Here is a 22,279-nt window from a genome sequence, read left to right on the forward strand (position 1 = left end):
ATGCACATCAAATGTAAAGTAAGCGATCTATTGTTTGAACTAAACATCCACATAATTTTATAATCATTTAACAAAAATGTTCACATTACAAAATAAATAGAAAAGAAAGCCAACTGATGATGGCACAGTGGTGCCGAAACATGTTTGGGTACTGAGAAAAAACGGTGTTTTGCATAAATGGCGGACCTCACATCCAACGGTACCCTCCTAATAAATCGAAAATAATTCTACCTATAAACGTGAATTCTGTGAAGTTATTCTGTCTGGTTACATAAGGGAATTAGACAGGAAATTCTGCGAAAGTATAATCTATCTACTGAAATGCGTGCAGTGCTCATGGTGGAAGAAGGTCGCCTTTTCCGGATGACAAAGAATCTGTGCAAAAATTTACGCTGAATCCGTCTGTATGCTTTACTTGCATTTGTGTTATTAGTGACTCATATCTGTGTTATACTTACAGTTAACGCACTTTTGGAAAATAAAGACCTCTGGGAATCTTTCCAAAATGAGACGTCAGTGATTCAGACGGCGAGCTGCGGAAGGGTTTGTGTAATTTTCGCAAGCAGTGGGGTAGAGAGAACGATAAATTATCTGTTCGTTCATCATTCTAGAGATCTAAGAAGTGGACGGCCTACCTTCCCTCCATGCTACTAACCTCCATCCCGCTTTTCCATCCTGTTACACCAGCAGAATACAGTTTATCCTTTAATGCGGTCAGCGCTTCAGACGGCGAGCTGCGGAAGGGTCTGCATAATTTTGTCGTTGACCGAAAAATCCGGCGATACAGGATAAAATTTGCTTTTTGTGCTCGTGACACCGATAAAGAAGTGGCGTTACGTCGCTTGCATTTTTGCAGGAAACGCCGAACAGATATGTTGCATGAAGATGATGTGGCACGACGAGACACAGTAAGTAATTTGGTAATCATATGCACGAAGGTTGACGGAACAAGTTCATGACAAACGGTATTCGCCTGAATGCTGTGGCGACGATGAAATTAGATGTATATTCAGGTTTGGGTTCGGATTTTGTATTCGGACGATTGGTTTCAATCGAATCCAGAATGAACGCATATATTTGTCAGTGTATTTTTAAACGAGAATTTCGCTCAGTATAGAAAATGGGTTTGTGTGATACTTTTAGTGTGAACAAAACTATGTCTTCGGTATCATAATGTACAATTACACGGTTGTTTACGTTACGTACGTCTTACGTGTATGGGGATTTCTTTCTGTCGGAATCGCAATCTTCAGTTACTCTCGTTAAGTGGTAGAAATTCATTTCGCAATTGTCGTGACGTGGTGTGTAATTGTGCGCTTTCACAGCTTTTCAGAGACACATTATTGCAGGGATTGTAAATGTATGTCAATCTGTTACAACCAGGTTAGCTACAAACAAATTATATAATTTTGTGCGATGTTGTCAAGTTACAATGATATTAAAAAATTCAAAAGTACAGATTTAAGTCAGCTGTAGATGCACATAGATTGATTCTTTTAAAAATAATTTTCTAGCCGATTAAGTTGCACTAATTTCAAACGAAAAGACCTGCATCAGTTATATTACAATTCCGTACGTAAATTGTTTATGCAAACATTCAATTATATACCTTTCTAAATTACGCCATCTTTGGCAATGATGTGTACCTCGTAGTAAATTTCAAGTTTGAGGGTCACCTGGGAAGGAATTAGAACATGAAATCTGTGACTAGAGTTAGTATACTGTAAGAAAAAGAAAATAAATCGTGCAGCTGTTGAAAGTTTTATAAAGAATGAATGAGTGAATGATTTAAACCTGCATTATAAGATCCATGTAGAGTACACAAAATCATCAAAGCGTCCAGGACAGACGTGGGCACTGTTTTACACCAGGCTAAAATAAACCGACAAGGGCTTCAACAAAATTACACGTTATGCAAAAAAATCTGTTGTTTCCAGTTACTTTTAATGTTTGCAACCCATCTGTTTATTGTAATACAATGCGCTCAGTTGCAAGTTTAACTGAATAGGTGATGAGGTAAGCTTACACCAAGAAAATTATGTTCTGAACTTCACGGAATTTACGAGGGCTGTCCATAAAGTAAGTTCCGATTGATCGCAAAATGGAAACCACTGTGATAATCAGAAATATTCTATCTGCAACGGCTAGCTACAGCTTCCAGCCATGCTCTACATAGTCACCACTCCGACTTAGAAATCTGTCGTAGCGTTGTACCAACTTTCCAATACCCTCGTCATAGAAGGCAGCCGCCTTTGCTTCCCACCAATTTTCTACGCTCATCTATAGCTCGTTATATGTGCGAAAATGTTGTCTTCATAGCCAGTAGTTAATGTGAGCAGAGATGAAACACATAGGGAGCCAATTCCGGGCTGTAGTGTGGGTGATCAAACACTTCCTATCGAAAACGCTGCAGGAGCATTTTCATTGCCCCTGCTGATTGCGACCGAGAATTGTCACGGAGTAGGAACCGTATGACAGTTCTGTAATGTGGGCTGCGTAACATCAGGTGAAATCTCTTACCAGGACCTAATACTTGGCGGGAGGCAATATTTTCTACGCATCTTTGTGCGCTCACCATGCGCTCAGAACTGAAAAGAGCGAAGTGATGTAAACGACAGGCATACTAGAGACACTGTCTAACACATCTGTACAAAGCTTCATCGGATATTCATAGTCGTTTCCATTTCGCGACCGATCGGAACTTACTTTCTGGACACCCCTCGTAATTGAAATGAACAGAGTGTCTCTTTCATGCCAGGTTAATTCAGTGAACGAGATAACATCTGTTGTAAGCCAGGAATAAAGAAGATGAAACAGGAACGTAGCATTTTGAAAATCGCAGCTTACTAATAAACATTTCCCACGGAAGATACAGTGCCATATTAACAAAATGATGACGTAGGAGCTACTAATCTAACGATAATACTTTTGGTACGAATATTAAGCATTTTAATGAATCTTTTTACTGCCCATAGTATAATTTCTCATGATGTGAGAGTCGTCTGCTATTCATGCTAGCGTATAGGAATAGAAACAACAGATAAATAAAGCTATTTATGATTGAAAATAATGAGGAATTCACATGAAATCACTTTTCCTAAAGTGTTTATAGAATCAAAAGGTGAGAAAGGCCTACAGACATAGCTTAACGGTTTCTCTAACTACACAATTCTGCCTGTACCGAGAGTTATTCTACTTGGTTCGTCGATTCGGTATCTTTGGAAGGAACAATCGCTAGTTCGACTGAGAGCTCACTGTTTCATTTCTCTACAGCCGATCCATATCTGTTCACAATTTTCTCATTCCTCCACAGAACTGGGACCCTTGGGAGCCACAGAGAAGATAGAGGAGATCAGGTGAAGCCCTTCGGGTGCTGTGAACGTTATGTCCCTCCCGTGAAATATCGGCTCAGCAGATCGGATCCAACAAGAAATATTTCGAGTCGATGGAGAAATCTTCCTCTTATTCGTGAATATTATTCTTGACTTCCGTCAAACCAAAGATCTTGTTCGTTGTGTGACTAACTGACTTTGAAAAGTGCTATAGCTTAACACATCAATAGTTTTCAAGATTCACAGCTGTTCTAAAATAATGTAGATATGACACACACAATGATTTTTTACTGCACTTGTAATGTACATTCCCTTCGTCTTCCCTTCATTACGATTTGTTGGTGTCTAATGATGACGTAATTTCATTTCTAGTCAAAATTTGCACAACTTATTGAGCTGTCAGTTTTGATGATCCATGTCGTGACTGAGACGCCCTGCTAAACGGCAGGGCAGGACAGATAGTATAAATTCTGGAAAGGGGCCAAAATAAAGCCTGTCAGTTACACTCAAACATAAAATATTGTTATTTGGTCAAACATTACAAAATCCCAAAAAAATATTTTTAAAAAAAATACAGTTTTAATTTTTGGGACTTGATTACTGGCTGAAAACTACTTTAATTTAAAAACAGCTGAAGGCTAATAACTTAAAACGCAAGCATAAGCAGATATTTAACAGGCAAGCCTTATCTTAAAACAGTTCTTTAGTTAGGCTGAAGTAAACAAGTTAAATTCAAATCGGCTGAAGGCCTAACACTTAAAACTCCATAGCATTAATTTGTTTTTAAAAAGCAAAGGTGTTATGTGAAACAGTTTCTTAAGTTAGGCTGGAGGCCTTAATAGCAAAAAACCCTAATTTTAAAAAAAATCTGCTAGAAGTCCTACAAGTTCAAACAAAAACAAATTTAAAGAAATAAGGCAGTACACCCAAGGGCGCTCAGATGTGCGAGGGTCGGCCTGTAATTCAAACACTAATTGTCCCTTAGGTGAGACTTGCAGTCTGGCCAACCATTCAGATACGATGACAACCCAACCGACCGACAGTCAACGGACCCACCGACAAGTTAACATGGAGACGGTTGCGAATGGTCCTCGCCGATACCCCATGAGCAACAGTGTCCCTAATATGCTGGGAAGTGGCGGTGCGGTCCCCTACGGCACTGCGTAGGATCCTACGGTCTTGGCGTGCATCCGTGCGTCGCTGCGGTCCGGTCCCAGGTCGACGGGCACGTGCACCTTCCGCCGACCACTGGCGACAACATCGATGTACTGTGGAGACCTCACGCCCCACGTGTTGAGCAATTCGGCGGTACGTCCACCCGGCCTCTCGCATGCCCACTATACGCCCTCGCTCAAAGTCCGTCAACTGCGCATACGGTTCACGTCCACGCTGTCGCGGCATGCTATCAGTGTTAAAGACTGAGATGGAGCTCCGTATGCCACGGCAAACTGGCTGACACTGACGGCGGCGGTGCACAAATGCTGCGCAGCTAGCGCCATTCGACGGCCAACACCACGGTTCCTGGTGTGACCGCTGTGCCGTGCGTGTGATCATTGCTTGTACAGCCCTCTCGCAGTGTCCGGAGCAAGTATGGTGGGTCTGACACACCGGTGTCAATGTGTTCTTTTTTCCATTTCCAGGAGTGTATATTCTTTAACAGGGTACACAGTGACACGAAAATTTATTGAACAAAAACCGGTAGTAGCTTTGCTGCATGTAGTACTTCTCGCAACTTATCTACCAGAATCACGGAAGCTTCAAAGTACAGCTTATGGAACAATGGTTATTATTCTCAGGAAAGCTCTCTACAATATATTGTCAAAGTATTTCGCAGAAAATCAAGAGATAAAGTTCTGAAAACCACACAGTGAACCGCTTGCTGCCGTTAACCAAATTCTTCTCTCCGTAACGTATGTCCAAGAACAAAACTGTGCTTTATTATACATTGTTTAATAGTGGAATAATCATAAATCAAACACAAGAAAGGGAATGAAGTGGTATATGTACACTGCTGTGCAAAACTTAAGGACAAAATTAAATTTAGTGTGATCTGTTTTTGACAAGTATTATACTTCGATGAAACTTGGCCCCCATGTAGAAGATGCAGCTACAGTGCAGTCCAGAACGTAATTCAAAGGTGCACACAGTGAGGTGAACAGAAATGACACTTTTATTCAAAGAAAATGCGCTGTTATCACCGCGATTTACGATGGTCCTCTGGAAATCACACAAGGAGAAACATAGTTCTTAATAGGGTGGGTGGTCACCACGAACAACAGTTCATGCTCTTCAACGTGCTTACATTCTGGCCACAAGTTTGGCAAAGAGTTCTTGCGGCAGGGCGTTTCATACCTCCATCAACGCAACTGCTGGATGGTGGTTGATGCATTTGGACGTGCTACAGCACGTCTCCCCAAAGCATCCCTTCACGTGTTCCAAGGAATTTAGGTCGAGAGAACGGACGGACCAATCCATTCGCCGAGGATACTCTCATTCCAAGAACTCCTTCACTGCACAGTTCGGTGGAGTTGCGCGAAGTCAGGACCGAATATGTTGCTGAAAATACGCACATAGGATACGAATACAGTGCCATAATAACGTTGACGGCTGAATGAACCATGTTCAAAGATTCGGAAGTCAGTGCATTGTAACTCTCCACATCAAAACACATAGACCGTCAAAGCGATCACACTCAACAATGTTCCTGGGTACGTAATGCACCCAGAAAATATGTTGTATGATTCGTCAGGAATACACACAGGCCAGTTTTAACCATTTACATCTTTCTCCCAAACAAAATCTCATCATTAGTCCAGTAAGACTATCTAACTGCATCATTATCCTGATGCCAACACTCCACCTTTACGTCTCTCCATCAAGGACATTTATCCTGCTCCTTTGGTATATTGTCACCAGAAAGTTTAATAAGGTAGTCAAATGCTACATTTAATAAAAATATGAGACTGAAACTATTTTCATTATGAGTATCCACGGCCTCATTATCCAGTCGTAACGGAAATCGCGAAACAGCGTGAGCAACGACGTTATCCTTAGCAAGCATGTGTAAAATAGTGAATTTGAACGCTTTTCAGAACTCTGTAAGCTGTATACCTTGATGACCTAACCGAACGAGTAACATCTGAATTTCATGAAAGTCTACACAACCGCCAAAGACTGAAGCTTAGTAGACAAATAGTTTCCTTCACATTTAGTGAGCACCTGGATTGCGAAAGAAATAGTATGGCGCTTTGTAATTTCATTTACTTACATTTCTTGGTAGATCTCAGAACTAAACCCCATCTTAGAGCTGTCTCAGCTTAGACAGAAATCTCTATTTAAACCAAAATTTGACAGGAGAGTAACTTCCAAAGCAGCCTGTTTCACACCTTAAAAATGGGTCTGAGCACTATGGGACTTAACTGCTGAGGTCTTTAGTCCCCTAGAACTTAGAACTACTTAAACCTAACTAACCTAACGACACCACACACATCCATGCCCGAGGCAGGATTCGAACTTCCAACCGTAGCGGTCGCGCGGTTCCACACCTTAAAATTCTGCTTGTGTTTGCGCATCCAAGTCCCAAGGTGTATTTTTATCCATTAATGCGTATACTCATGGTGTAGCCCAAGAGGTCAAATATATAAATCTCTTATAAAATTTGATTAATCTTATATGAAGTGACAGCGGGATCGATTACATCTCGCTCGCAACACTTTCTCAATTTAGCCTCCACTCTCTCATTATAAATCAATGACGTAGGATACGGCGTGACAACAACTTTCTGTGCTTTTTAACCTTAAACTATTACGAGAAACTTATAATTGTTCCAGGATGTTCCGAAAACGTAGAAGAACAGCTTCACAACATGCCGAACAAATTCCCTTTCACTATATAGCCTGTCTCCTCAATATCATCAATCCACTTCCCTACACCTTGCAAGGTGTAAACCTCCTTCTTGAAAATCTAGTAATAAAATTGCATGAACGCTGCACTCTCACGCAACAGGCTACGACTCAAGAGAAAAATCAGATCTTGTGAGATATTTAAGACAGTGGATTGAACTAGTTCCTCTAATCACTCATTTTCAAAACTCAGCTTCAGTGTATACTCGTTACGTATTAATATAATTTCACCGAACCCAGGTTCATCCCTACTTGACTCGTCATCAGCAAATGAAGTCCTAAAATCACGTCAATATCCCAACAATGGTACAATCATAAAATTTGCAGAAAATCAATAAAAATCAACTGCCTTGTCAAAGATTTCAGTACCCACTTGTCACTTCACCACAAATTTTTTTCCATTTATTATCCATTTTACCTCAGTCTGGTATGAAGAAGAATGGAGTATGAACCTATACCTTCATATCTCTGGAATGCTCATTCATTCGATACAGACGTCTAGCTACCCATATGTAAAAAAAAACAAGAAAAAATAATTCCATTAACATTTACTCGAAGCACTTGAAAGAGACATCTTCCTGTCTCTCACTAAGAAAACGTTCCCTCACATTTCCAAAATTCAACTTATTGAACTGTTCGTATCTACTGTTTGTCATACCTCCAACACTGCAATAGGCTAATGAACTAACTAACTCCTCCCGAACATGCCATGAAAGCCCAAAGGTACCGACCGGCCGCCGTGTCACCCTCAATAGATAGGCGTCACCGAATGCAGATATGGAGGGGCATGTGCTCAGCACATCGCTCTCTCGGCCGCATGTCAGTTTCCGAGACCGGAGCCGCTACTTCTCAATCAAGCAGCTCCTCAGTTTGCCTCACAAGGGCTGAGTGCATACGGCTTGTCAACAGCGCTCGGCAGACCGGATGGTCACCCATACAAGTGCTAGCCCAGCCCGACAGGGCTTAACTTCGATGATCTGACGGGAACCGGTGTTACCACTCCGGCAAGGCCGTTGGCACTGGAATAGGCTGCTAGTAGCAATTTTCAGTCACATGGTATTGGATCTGCGGATCATTTTAATACGTCTCCAAATTTGCGGACCAGCAACTCTAAGATTATATCAACCTTATCTACCATTTCCCATACTGCCATGACTGTGACGAACTGTCTACCATTCCAAAAATCTCTACCTCTTCTAGAATTGTCGCTTCATTCTGATTACGTACTTTATTCTGACTCTCTGCTCTACCGTTTCCATACCTATCATGATACAAATCATAATGTGTATGAGCATGATTTCAGCTTCTCTGTGGTCTCTGGTCATGATAAGAGAGCTGATTGTAATTTGACCATTACGAATATCCAATTACAGTACAAAACATTAAAATCATCTGAATCAGGCGGAAGTTTTCATTCTGTAACAAAATGAGCGTTGATATGAAACTTGTTCGCAAATTAAAACTGAGTGCCAGACCAAGACTCAATCTCTGGATCTTTGCCTTTCACGAGCACGTTCTCAACGAAGTGAACCAAGTGAGCTACCCAGCTACCAATCACTAGCCGTTCTCATAACTTTACTTCCATCAGTACCTCACCTTCTACCTTCCAAAGATTACGGAAGTTCTCCTGCCAAACTTGCATGACTAGTATTGGTGGAAGAAAGGATACTGCAGAGATATGGCTTATCCGCAATCTAGGGGAACTTTCGGGAATGAATTTTTCACTTTGCGGGGGAGTGTGCACTGATATGAAACTTGCTAGCAGTTTAAGACTGTGTGCCGGGACGACACTCGAAATAAGCACTTTTGCCTTTCAAGGCAATTGCTATACGAACTGATCAACCCAGGCACGACTCACGATCGGAAATCACAGATTTGCTTCCGCCAATGTCTCAGACTAATTGACTCACTATTAGACACACCCTCATCCCCTTGAGCTGTAGCAGTGATGAACATCAGAATCAGACTGTTTCATTACGCTACAATAACCACTTCTCCATCACGCAATGCATAATCGAACCACCACTGGCAGAAAAGTTACGTCAAAGTAACAGTACACAATTCAAACAAAAATTTTACAATCTCCGACCCCTATACGGAAACGTTAAGTGTACTAATTTTCTAACAATTAAGTCTCCGCGAACTTCGCTTGGAACGACACGCACGAAGGCGATGAAAATCATTTGAATTTCAGGTCTGGAATTCGCGAAGTTCTTTAATAGACGCCAGAGCATAATTTCCAGCGAGTCACGAGTGATTATTACAATTTATAAAGAATACGTCGAATGACAACTAGCAGAATTTCTAACATGCGATTCAATGTAGTAATACATGCAGTTAGAACGATGCAAAGCCACAGGCATGTTTTGACCAGTGATTATTAAACAGTCACTCACATGTTCATGACTTGTAATATCACAGCCGTATTTCGCATCACGGTTTCCAAACTAAACGGTGATGATCAATCCCAAACTCTGTTCTGGTTGTTCATTTCCTTTGAAGCAGCTGATCGATATTTCTTCTCCATCGAGAACATAAATTGAGAGGATAACTTAACCAACTGTTGAGGTGCTGATTCCACATTTCTCATTAGCATCTCCTGACAGGTTTGTTGTCACTTATTTCTGTGAATGGTATGCTATAAAAAATTACATTGAAATTACTCTTTTGCCATGTAACTATAGGTTTGTAGCCTACTGTCTAAAGAGCTGTAGCGCACATGTTGCAGACCTCAGGGAAACACCTAGAGTTTTCCTGATATTTAGACGCTTGAAGATATGAGTAGCTCTCTCTTTTGCGTCTATTCTTGCGAAATGTTCCATACACTGACTCTCGATGATTTTTTTCATTTTTTCATTGATTTTAACGGCGACTTCCAGTTTTTTTTTTTTCGAGCCATTTGCTCGAAGCTGGCAGGATTGACATTGGCACACAAGTACGTGTGCATCTTGAGGCAATTAAAAGCAACGTGTATCACTTCTAGTCGAATATCAAACTTCCGTTTGACATAAATCGATGGCAATTCTTCTGTGATCACGATAACACCAGCGAAAATATGATTTATTGGCAACTGCTGGAACGCTTTGCAACTGCTCGAATGCAGTTCTACTCTTGGTTGTGTAAAGCAGACGTATATCAGCGGGTAATTGCCGATTTTGAGCCAGCAAAAATTAAATGCCAAGTACACAAGAATTTCCTACATGGGATGCATGTTAAGATGAATCGTGACGCAATGAACAGACCAGGCCAGAAGAGAACTTAGTAGCTTGTGCTCCAGCTAGCCATGCTGTAAAAGAATGTGAGCGTTTGACACTTGTTAACCCCTCTGCATCTCTTATCTTTAAAAATATTGCTTGGGCACTGTACATAACAGGAACACGTCATTATGAGACGAATATCCTATAAATGTTGCAGGTTATATTTATTTTTCAAGGAACCCTAACCCATAGCGAATTTGTAGGATATCAGAGATCACAAAATGCAGAACTTTTGTTCAATCTAAATTAACAATGATTAATACAGACCATTATTGCATAAATTAAAGAGAACGAATTTTAAAAGATCTAAATTCCTTGCAAAGCGTGTATAATTGGAAGACTACATGAAGCAAAATGCAGTATGACATCTTCATGTTGGCAGCTCGTAGAATCAAAATAAATAAAAAAAAATTTTTAAATGTAGCTAACTGAGCATCCAAAGTCCATAACCAAATTAGTTTAATGTGAGCTGTTCAGGTGTAAGATTACGCTACTGGCTGAGAAAATCTTACTTCCTTCAACAACAGAGAGAGATAGTACCAGATAATACTCGGGAAACGAAACCTCTCCTGTCCAAGCTCTCTCCTTAAGTCGCGCATTTCTGAAGCTCCACTTGAGGAAAGAGTGATTTATGCTGCCAAACTGACGGACCAATATGTTCCCTCTTCTACGTAAAAACAGAGTGAAGCAGCAGATACTTCTCTCTCAGACCTTGCAAAATACACCATTCCGTCTCACGAGGGTGATGGGGGTCATAACAGAATTCCCAGAACATGGAAGCACACAAAGGCCACCGCAGTTTTTAAAACTGGGAAGAGCTCCCGTAAACCCAAGAATTATCGACCAATATCGTTACTGCGTTCGCTGCTGAAACTTTTTAAAAGGATGGTAATGAACAGAACAGGTGGATATGTTGACGGCTGTGTAACTGATTAAGAGATAGGTTTCCGCCCAGGTCAGGCACTCATCCTGACTCAATTTACTGAAGATAGTTTTGAAAGGGGCTTCCCACAGGAGTACTGTTCATTGCCAAACTGCAGCATACGATACTAAAAACCTGAGAACTCTGCTCTCTAAAGCACATCGGATGACAAATAGTGACAGACGAATAGAAATTCTTAGGTCACTGTCGTTTAATAGATGATTCTTCATCGAATTTCAACAAAGCAGAAGCAGATGAGGAAATCAGAAGGATGGATTGCTGCAATGTGGCTTGCTGTCGCCAACGGTGTTTGGTACGTATAGTAAAGACCGATCTGTCGGCGAAAAGAACATCTGTTTATTGATGCGGATGATACGGCAACTGAATATCAATCAAAATCCTTTGACGAAATTCAAAATGGCAAGTGTCTCTCTTTCACAATGACGACTGGGAAGCAGGAAAGGAACTTAAAATCAACTGGAATGGTACGCGCTTGAACTGCTGTTCCCAAACATCCTATCCAGACATCAGTCTCGACAGAATCTTTACGCATAAAAAACATATCAATAAATTACAAGCTAAAATACGAACATGTAATGCCGTATCAACGAGCTGTCATCCGCCAAGTGGGCTTCCAACGAGCAGGTACTTCGTTCCACAGCACTCACCATCTACTTCTCGGTTGCAGAGTATGGATGCATACTTTGGGAAAGATCTCATCGCACCTGCAGGAAGATAACTGGCTGCTTGCGATCTACTAAGAGTAGACCATTTATATTCATTACCTGATTCTGCCCCACCAAATGTCAGATTACATTCCTGAGCTGGAAAGAAAGGAACAAATGACAAGTGTCACCAGCTACACAACCATCAAACCATGCCCAAAAGGTTTAATACGAAGTTCGATACGAAATGTCATATACTCAGTACAAACAAGTAGAACTTCCATAAAGTCATTATGGCAAGAAGAATATCCAGAAACCCTTATTGCAGGTGAAGCTCTACCTCCAGGATTCCACCTAGACTGCCCCAATGAAAAACTATGAACCGAAATCAAAATGACTCATGAAAAACGTGAGCTACACAGCACTGACAACTGTGAGTGTGGTAAAAAATAAACACTGGAACATATTCTATTGGAACACCTTCTCAAATGTCTGTCAATGGATGCACTCAGATAGTGCACTCAAGAGGATTTCCTGAATTATATCGAGACAGCTGCAGCATACATCAAATTCTGGATGAGCCAAGTATGATATCTCTTATAGTTTTTGTTATGTATCTCTATATCGGACTAGTATATTTTTATATAGACATAGCAGTTTTGCCTACAAATTGTGTACTTGGCTTTCTAATTCTGGATGAGCCAAGTATGATATCTCTTATAGTTTTTATTATGTATCTCTACATCAGACTAGTATATTTTTATATAAACATAGCAGTTTTGCCTTGCATATTGTGTACTTGGCTTTCTTTAGTTGCATCATATTTTATGATGTAATTCGTACACGAATAAATAAAAATAAATGAGACTGTTCAAAATGAATACCAGTCGCTCCCCATTGATCACACACAGTCTGCACTGCATCTGATGGAGGAGTTATTACTTTGGATTGGTCGCTCTCCAAATCTGGAGGAAAGCAAGGAACTTTCTCACGCCAGGGAAGTGCTAGTGGTCGTTTCCTCTTTGATGTACGGATGGAAGTGTATATTTCATCCTCAAGCACAGTCAGGTAAATCTGTGCTGACCGGCGGCATTGAGCCTGTGGCATGAGGATTAGTGTCCAAAAGTGTCCACAGTAACCATCTAGGAAAACAGGACAATTCTTGCGAAAAATGGCTGCCACCTAGGACGTGTTAGTTGCTTGCTTATGAGGCATGAAAGCCCTTCCGTGACCTCATGGGACAGTCCTCTGGTGGTGTATCGAATACTGTATGAAAGCAAGACAGTTAATTATCACGTAATCGTAAAAGACACTAAAAGCCGTCGCTCACTTCAATCATCAATACGAATCTCAGTGAAGTTACTCATGTACCATCATAATAAAATACGAACAGTGGATAGTAGAGGGAGTATGAATGAGAACAGTAGTGTATTTAAGATTACGAAATAATGACAGGTTTTATTAATCCTTTAGTAACTACAACTGGTTGATAAATCTTGCACAAAAATGGCAAACACAAATCACATAAGGATTGGTGTTTGATAGGCAAAGCATACAGTGAGATGGAAGGTACACAAAGTTTCCCTGAATTAATCTCTACTTTCTTCACATGAACCCATGGTGAGGCCCACCTCTGTTCAAGTAGAATCTGCTATAGCTCAAACGATGGTTCACTTGGAACTACGCGGTCTAGCGTTCTGTTTATCAGAGTGAGGGAAACTTCCCAATCAGAGCCCTGAAATCTCGGCGGATTTCGGGTGTGAGGTGCACTCTTTCGCTGGTCTGCCCAAACAAATTTGACTCATAGGCACGACGGTGCGTGCTGGAATGTGGTTCCCACGCTGGGGGAGCAAGGCTCTACTTTGCATATCCTGAGAGGCGCCTATCAGAAGAGACTTCAATTCTCCGTTGTCTGAAAAAAGAATATTATAGACTAGGGAGGCGTCATTCTCACGGTAAACGTGGCCCTGTTTCGGCAGAAATCATCTACCTACACGGGACCACAATCTATCATTTACAGACTGATCTAATCCTTCTGGGTCGACCATTTCCCACTTTTGAAAGAAGGCTGTTTTTACCAGACAATCGTGCCCGTAGAATATATGTTTTTTTTTTTCGCTCAAAAAAGGAACCTGGCGTCAGGGAAGGTTACAGTCCTATTTGTACTAGACATGTACGCCGTCTGCTGTGGCCGTATCGTCCCAGCTTAATGCTTCGTCTACCCACTTGCAGCCATCCGGCTGTCTTGTGCGACTGAGTGGAGCCTGCCCAAGGTAAAATGCTTTGTGAAATGGCATCCTTCTGTCCGACCCTAAGCGTAAGGAGGCAAGGGCTTCTGCCAGAAGTCCCTCTGCAGGTAAGAACTACTGAATACCGTTTCCCAGAATCATTTGCAGGACGGGTTGCTGCGCTCAGCTTTTATGGCCCCCTAGTTCATCTCGCTCCCTTTTCTTGATCGCCTCTGCTACGGCTGCCCGGTCTCTCTACAGTTTACATCTGCTGTTACAAAAACATTCTGCCCACAATTTCCTCATGTGGAAATGTCATTAACAACACATAGCAAATGAAGTACAAGGGAACACCGAGATAACGCCCTAAAATAAGAATGTTAATCTCACTGTCAGTGTTGGTAAAGTGAGAGAGTGGCATTCCACCTCTCAATATGATGCAAATTCGTAAGACGAAATTACAATCACGTTACATCACCTCTTTGTTTCTATTTAAAAAGGAATACAGTTCCCGTGTCATGTAACTACATTCGTTCACCAGGTGGTTTAAGATGTTTAAGACAGATTGACAGTGTAACCAAACAGAAGAAAATATATGGACCGCTTCCAGTCTTCCAGCAAATGTGTTTGATCCGCCAAATTGTCTAATTTCCTGCTCGTCTTATACAACAAAGAGTAAAAAAAAAAATTGGAATAATTACAGTACCCCCAGGTTTTGCACTTAAACAAAAATGTCTAACAAACTGGAATTGAAAGCGATAAACTTCTCAGTCTAGGTTGACCATGCAGGCTTAATTTAATAGATCCACTGTTAATACAGTAACCAGCCCTGATAGCTATACGTGTTAGAGCGCCTCTTCCGGGTTGGGTGGTGTGGTGTCCCCACAGTCAATCTGCCGTTGGATTAACGGCGATGGTCGGTGTGGTAGCCAGGCTGGATGCGGTTTTTAGGCGGTTGTCCACTTTCCATCTGGAGAATCACGGGCTGGTACCGAAGTCCCGCCTCGGTTACATTCTTCGCAAACATTTATATAACATTCACTCACATTCATAAGTCACTCCACACAGATAGTTGGGGTACGCCAATTCCGTCTCAGAGGGTAACGGGGTAGCAACAGGAAGACTATCCAACCAACCTTCAAACTAGCCATGTCAAATATGTTAATACGCATGCAAACTCTTCACCAATGCGGACGAATGGACAAGAATAAGATAAAAGGATGATTGTTAATGAACTAAAATTGTAAAACGTAAAATTTTAGATTCAATATACGAGTAGTGTATGTGTATGTGTGGACCTCTGTCAAATGTATGTCAACAAGAAATTACAATTTTTTGTATCACGCAAATGAAAATTGTTATTTGAAATTGCAAGAAAAAATTAAACTTACAACTAAAATTTCTCTTCTTTGCGAATATAGTGGTTCACAGAATACTGTTTTTCCCCATTTATGGGCAGATTTCTTTGCTTGAGAATAACGGAACTTACATCTGAATCACATTCTATTTTTTGACACAAAAGATGATTCGAACGGAGTATTTCGTCTTACAGTGCAAGTTGCTTTACATCCCTGCGTGTCCATAATAATAAAAAACTGGAATGTGAATCGATGTGTGTTTGCATAAGGAAAAGATCTATCAAGCAACTGTGCAGTTACGTTAACCAAACACCACGCTAATTTACTGGTGAAAGACAATAAACGGAGTATGCCAAACAGAAACACTGTGTAGGAAGATCCCCTAACATAGCAGATTTGAGCGCTAGTTGCTACATTGTGCGGTGGCTTTTGCGTAATGTTCAGTTTCTAAAACAATTAGTAACTTACACTACATTCATTTACTTGCTACTTGTATTAGAATTACAACAAAGTAAAATAGAAAATTCTCCTTCTGAGGGTGGATTTTTTATTTTTCTTTTTCTTTTTTAACACCTTGAGAATGTGCGTTTTCTCCTGTTGTGGAGCTTCAATACGTGACACTGCACTAAAATTGTCTCAGTGGCAATTTCAGAGGTGGGAGTGGTTATTTTGTATGCCACGTATGACTTTCTCAAAGGAATGTAATTGTGTGTAACCACGAAAAATTAAGAAAAATTTTCAATGTTTATCCCATGGTTAAATTTAGTTAAATGATAGGTCCCTGTAATTGGAGAACGTGGTTCCCACAGAGATACTAGTGCCACGATAATACTGAAAACAAGTTTTCCAGCACTCTTCCATTCGTTAGTCCACGTGACAAATGTTGGTCAGATGTACACTAATACCTCTGAAAGGACAGCAAAAATTATCATGAAATAACATATTCTAGCCATCGCAGTCAGCAAGGATTCACGAGTAGCACAGAGAAAAACAGTAATACGTAACACAATAAAGATCCTAACTTCTCAGCGCTCATTTCGATAGAACTGGCACTAACAAAAAGGACTTTTTTCATCAATACCCCTAAGGTCCCCACATGATGAAGTTAATTATCTCAACGAAAATGATAAACATGCTGTACTTGGACACGCCACAAACGAGGTGATGCACCGTAAATTCCATAACAAATTTGAACAGTAAAGATACTCAACATTTTGTTCTCGTTTCGTTTCGTATCCTGACATCAATGAAAGAGCAAGACATATATCAAATGGACTAGCCGACGTGTCTCACTTCATCTATAGCGTTCTAAAATACAAGCATTCCACATTTTATTCTATATGATAAACAATAATGTGTTGGCTTACTAACGTCTTATTGTATGATTTTGTTAGTCATGTCTGATTCTGACGCCCTGCACACAACTTCAGACGCAAAAGAAATAAAGACGCAACCTCAATGCGGCCTGCAGTAGGGCTTAAAAGTGACACAATTTGTTCCACAACATCAAAAATGCACAAAACTTTTTAAACACAGGTAACAACGTAGGCTTACCTCTATGTACACATTAAATCACACTTAAGCTTGTTACTAACACGGATGTTATGGGACGTGCCCTTATCTGGTCCAAATGGCTCTGAGCACTATGGGACTTAACATCTGAGGTCATCAGTCCCCTAGAACTTAGAACCACTTAAACCTAACTAACCTAAGGACATCACACACATCCATGCCCGAGGCAGGATTCGAACCTGCGACCGTAGCAGTCGCGTGGCTCCGGACTGAAGCGCCTAGACCCGCTCGGCCACCGCGTCCGGCGTGCCCTTATCTGCAGCACCCTACTGTTACAGAGCTTATGAAACATAGTACACAAATCAATGCTTATCGGTTAGCAGAACATAATTACAATTTATTTTCGCTTACAATGTCACTACTGCTAGGGCTCTCCGGCATTGGAATATCACTCCAGCGTTAGACGTAATGGGGAAGTCCTGTATTATAGGTCATCTTATAGTCTTATAATTATTTCTCAATATCCTAGCTTAAAGACAAACAAGAGACGAAATTCTTCTGGTTTCAGTTTGCAAGCAGATCTCACGTCGCTATGGTCACCACCCCTCCACGTTCCCATTCTCTTGGTTGGCCATGCAGAGTATTTGGTTGATGGGATCTATCACCATTGTTTGCAGACCTCTGATTGCCCGAATGCCCTCTCTGTTTTGTGACTTGTTATTGATAGTTCCCCAAAATTGTCTCTTACGCACTCATCTTCACGTGAGCTGGTGTATTGTGGTTTATCCGTTGCAAAATTCTCTTTTCTTATCATCCATCACATATCTTTCCATATCCTTTAGGATACAATCTGAAAGCTTCTAGATCACCTTCCTCTATACAGAGTTGGGACCTTTCAGTTTCTATGGCCGTCGTACTGAAGAAGAGCTGTAATAGATCTCCAGTAATATTGGGGTGATACAGGTGCTGATTCCATTTCATAATACTACTAACGAACACTGCGTATATCCGGAATCGAATAGATGACATTGGCAGGGCTTTTATAATGCTTGTATTCACTCAGTTCTAAACCACGACTAACCACTACAGATCCATCACTTCTGTCTAAACATCCTGCAAACGTTCTGCAGTTTCCTATATCTGGCAGAACTCGTGCAATTACTTCATAACTATCGTGGCTGGTTGTAAACGCTAACATCCTCTGAATCGACTAGGAATTCGGTAACCTATCCTCACACTGACTGTTCCTTATTTTATGTGCAGATGCTCAGAGCCATTTGAACCATTTGAACCAATAAACGCTTCTCTTTGAAATCTTGCCCAATGACAGACACAGACTGTCAAAACACTTGTTTGTCTTGGTTGGTCCTGCTTCTGTGGCAAAAATACATGGCTGAACTGTGGACTTTTGTAAATCCGTTGTACTCCATGTGCCCACTGAATCCTTTCTACATCGGACACTATCTGAGCCGTGATTCTCACACTAGCAGTCTACTATTTTAATTTGTACACATCTCGTCAAAGTGCGACAAATTCTTGGGTTTCCAAGACGTGATCCGCTTCCGTGATATCTGACGCAAAAATATGGCTCTAAGCACTATGGGACTTAACATTTGAGGTCATCAGTCCCCAAGACTTAGAACTACTTAAACCTAACTAACCTAAGGACATCACACACATCTATGCCCGAGGCAGGATTCGAACCTGCGACCGTAGCAGCAGCGCGGTTCCGGAGTGAAGCGCCTAGAACCGCTCGACCACAGCGGCCGGCTATCGGATGCAGTCGACTCCTTGATAACCTGCACTCTCTGTAAAAGCAAGTTGTTTGCATCCTGTACTATCTTCTCTAGCGGGTCTAAGTTCAACACGCTGTCATCTACTGTCTTCATTACCTCGTATAAGTTATTGGGTATCGAATTTACAGCGGAATAAGTTTTCTATGTAACAACTACATCAGAGCCCAGGTCTTATTTCTATCATCCAAGGATTCTTCCCTATCTGCTTTTGTTTGTTCTTCCTGAACTTCTACTCTATCTGTTTCCCTTTTCTTTATGCTTCTAATCGTTGTAACATCTCTTCACCCCAGTATGTGATACCGCCAATTGTTCTGGCGTTTGAAACCACATTAGTTTCAGTTTCGTGAGTAGCAATATTCTCACTTTGTTCTGTAAATAATCTGGTTTCCTGAGTCTCAGCTGACAGCACTGACTTCGGTGCCTCCCCGTTAGATAATTCCAGCATAATTTTTGTGAATTTCATAGAGTCTTCATGATGAGTGATCTCCCCGGTCTCCCCTGATGAACACTGCCGGCACTATCCACACAAAAATTAAATACGTGAATCTTTAAACACAGCAACATAGTTATCCTGTAAATTTGTCAGCAGCAAAAGAGTCCCAATGAACGCAAAAGTATAACACACATCCAGACGCTTCACACAATGTAAAAGTTATACAAAACAATCCCCAAAAATACTTACACAGAAAAATACAAAAAAGACTTAACAATTCATTTGCAACACTCTAGCGATGCCTATGCTGCATCTGTGGTTAATTTGCATTCAGAAAGAAACTAAAAGCAACTGAACACAACAGGTTCCGCACTCCAACATACACTGCACGATGATGTTGTTATTACGGGACAAAATGGAAGCCAAAGAAAAGTATCCTGGACAGAGGAAACAATGAAAATTGCATTCGTTGTGTTGTTAAGAAGATTTACATAGGTGTGTAATTAGCTGATTTAGTGCCTCCACAAATTATAGGCAAAGTATGTAGGATGCTGTAACATGGAATGCATGACAATTCTGTATCTACATCTACGTGATTACTCTGCTGTTCACAATAAAGTGCCTGGCAGAAGGTTCAATGAATCACCTTCAAGCTGTCGTTACACTCTCGAACGGTTCGCGGGAGAAACGAGCACTTAAATTTTCCTGTGAGAGCCCTGATCTTTCTTATTTTATCGTAATGATCATTTCTCCCTATGTAGGTGGGTGTCATCAGATCGTTTTCGAAGTCGGAGGAGAAAACTGGTGATTAAAGTATCATGAGAAGATATCGTCGCAACGACAAACGCCTTTGTTTTAATGATAGCCACTCCAATTCACGAATCATGTCTGTGGCACCACCTAGTGATAGTACAAAACGAGCTGCTTTTCGTTGAACTTCTTCGATGACATCCGTCAGTCTCACCCGAGTTGGATCCCACACAGTACAGCAATACTCCAGAATAGGGTGGACAATCGTGGTTTAAGCAGTCTCTTTAGTGCACTTGTTGCACGTTCTAAGTGTTCTGCCAGTGAATCGAAGTTTTTGGTTTGCTCTATCCACAACATTATCTATGTGATCGTTCCAATTTAGGTTATTTGTAATTGTAATCACTAAGCATTTACTTGAATTTACAGCCTTAATATTTGTGTGGCTTATCGCGTAATCTAAATTTAGCGGATTTCTTTTATTATTCATGTGAATAACTTCACACTTTTCTTTATTCAGGGTCAATTGCCATTTTTCGCACCCTGCAGAGATCTTATCTAAATCATTTTGCAATTTGTTTTGGTCATCTGATGACTTTACAAAACGGTAAATGACAGTATATTTTGCAAGCAATCTAATAGGGCTCCTCATATTGTCCCCTATGTCGTTAATATAGCTCAGTAACAACAACGGGCCTATAACATATCCTTGGGGAACGGCGGATATTACTTCTGTTTTACTCGATGACTTTCCGTCTATTACTACGAACTGTGACCTTTCTGACAGTAAATCACGAATCCAATCGTACAACTGAGGCGACATTCCGTAGCTACGCAGTTTGGTTAGAAGACGCTTGTGATGAACGGTGTTTGGAAATCTAAAAATATGGAATCAATTTGACATCCCCTGTCGATAGCACTTATTACTTCATGAGTATAAAGAGCTACTTGTGTTTCACAAGAACGATGCTTTCTGAATCCGTGCTGACTATGTGTCAATAAATCGTTTTTTTCGAGTTAATTCACAATGCTCGAACACAGTATATGTTCCATAACCCTACTGCAAATCGACATTAGTGATATGGGCCTGTAATTCAGCGGATTACTTCTATTTCTCTTTTTGGGTATTGCTGTGACATGAGCAATATTCCAGTCTTTAGGTACGGAACTTTCTGTGAGCGAGTGGTTGTACATAATTGCTAAATGTGGGGCTATTGTATCAGCATACTCTGAGAGGAACCAGACTGGTATACAACCTGGACAGGAAGCCTTGATTTATTAAGTGATTTAAGCTGCTTTGCTACACCGAGGATATCTACTTCGGTGTTTCTCATCTTGGCCGTTTTTCTTGATTGGAATTCAGTAATATTTACTTCTTCTTCTTTGCTGAAGGAGTTTCGGAAAACAATGTTTAATAACTCTGTTTTAGTGGAACTGTCATCAGTGACTTCACCGTTGTTACCCCGCAGTCAAGGTATTGATTGCGTCTTGCCACTGGTGTGCGTTATGTATCACCAGAATCTCTTTAGGTTTTCTCCGAGATTCCGAGACAGAGTTTCGTTGTAGAAATTATTAAAAGCATCTCGCATTGAAGTACGCGCTATACCTCTAACTTCTGCAAAACTTTGCCAATCTTGGGGATTTTGCGTTGTTTTAAATTTGGCATGCTTTTTTAGTTGCTTCCGCAACAGCGATCTGACCCGTTTTGTGTACTACTGGGGATTGGTAACACCAGTTATTAATTTATGTGGTATGTATCTCTCAATTGCCGTCGATACTATCCCTTTGAAATCATTCCATATCTTTTCTACGCTTACGCGATAAGATTGGAAGGAGTGGAGACTGTCTCTTAAGGAGTTAAGAGCATTTTTATCAGCTTTTCTTAAATAGATTACTTTGTGTTTCTTTTTGATGGTAGTAAATGTTACGGTATTCAGCCTAGCAGCAACTGCCTTTTAGTCGCTAATCAGTATATTCGTCATGATACTCCCTATTTGTCCAGGATTATTTGTTGTTAAGCGGTCAAGTATGCTTTCGCAACCATTTACGCTTCGAGTGGGCTCATGAAATAATTGTTCAAAATAACTTTTGAGAAAGCATTCAGTACAACTTCGGATGACGTTTTAT

The sequence above is a fragment of the Schistocerca piceifrons genome, chromosome 4 (assembly GCF_021461385.2).
Source record: "Schistocerca piceifrons isolate TAMUIC-IGC-003096 chromosome 4, iqSchPice1.1, whole genome shotgun sequence".
Lineage (NCBI taxonomy): Eukaryota > Metazoa > Arthropoda > Insecta > Orthoptera > Acrididae > Schistocerca > Schistocerca piceifrons.